Here is a 744-nt window from a genome sequence, read left to right on the forward strand (position 1 = left end):
ATACTATTTACATCGTTATATTTATTCATTTTTGTGTGAAATACGCGAATAATTAACTCTTCTTGTATTATTTTCTTTTGTGATGTGCTGCTGCACATTCTGAAGTTTAATTCAGTATTTTTATTCCAGCTTTTTCTTGTGTCTGTGCATCCAATAGTGATATAGTGGTTCCATTAGGTCCGTACAGTGTATTATGCCTCTACTACACAATTTTTACATCATCTTCATTTGCATAACGATATCCATAACCGTTTTTCGTTTAAAACTGAGCGATTTTCATCTTTCTTTGTGTTCTTCCATCTTTCTACTTATCCCGTAATAATATTCCTTTTGTTCCCCTTATTGCTCTCACTCGTGTCTACGATACCAATCACTAACTCACCCGCTTTTCACCTTTGCCATTGCTTGAGGGGATTTATGTTGGATTCCAGTTGGTCTGCACCAACAATCTTATTATAATATTCGTATATGCACACTCACAACACTCTCCTCTTATTATTATTATTATTACTACTGTTATTATCTTATTATTACTATCATAACCTAATTAATATCTATAAAATAAACCAAGTTATAAAGTCACAATATGACTTTTTTTAAATCCTATCGGAATATTACGTTACACCTATATTACACTATCATACCAAAATTTTATTAATTTTAACCGTTTCATTAAAACGTATCAAAATATATCAAATGATAGCAATTTCAGAAAATTATCTTTAAAAAGAAAAATTTCATAAA

The sequence above is a fragment of the Trypanosoma equiperdum genome, assembly GCF_001457755.1.
Source record: "Trypanosoma equiperdum strain OVI genome assembly, contig: ctg_1619, whole genome shotgun sequence".
In the NCBI taxonomy this organism is placed as follows: domain Eukaryota; phylum Euglenozoa; class Kinetoplastea; order Trypanosomatida; family Trypanosomatidae; genus Trypanosoma; species Trypanosoma equiperdum.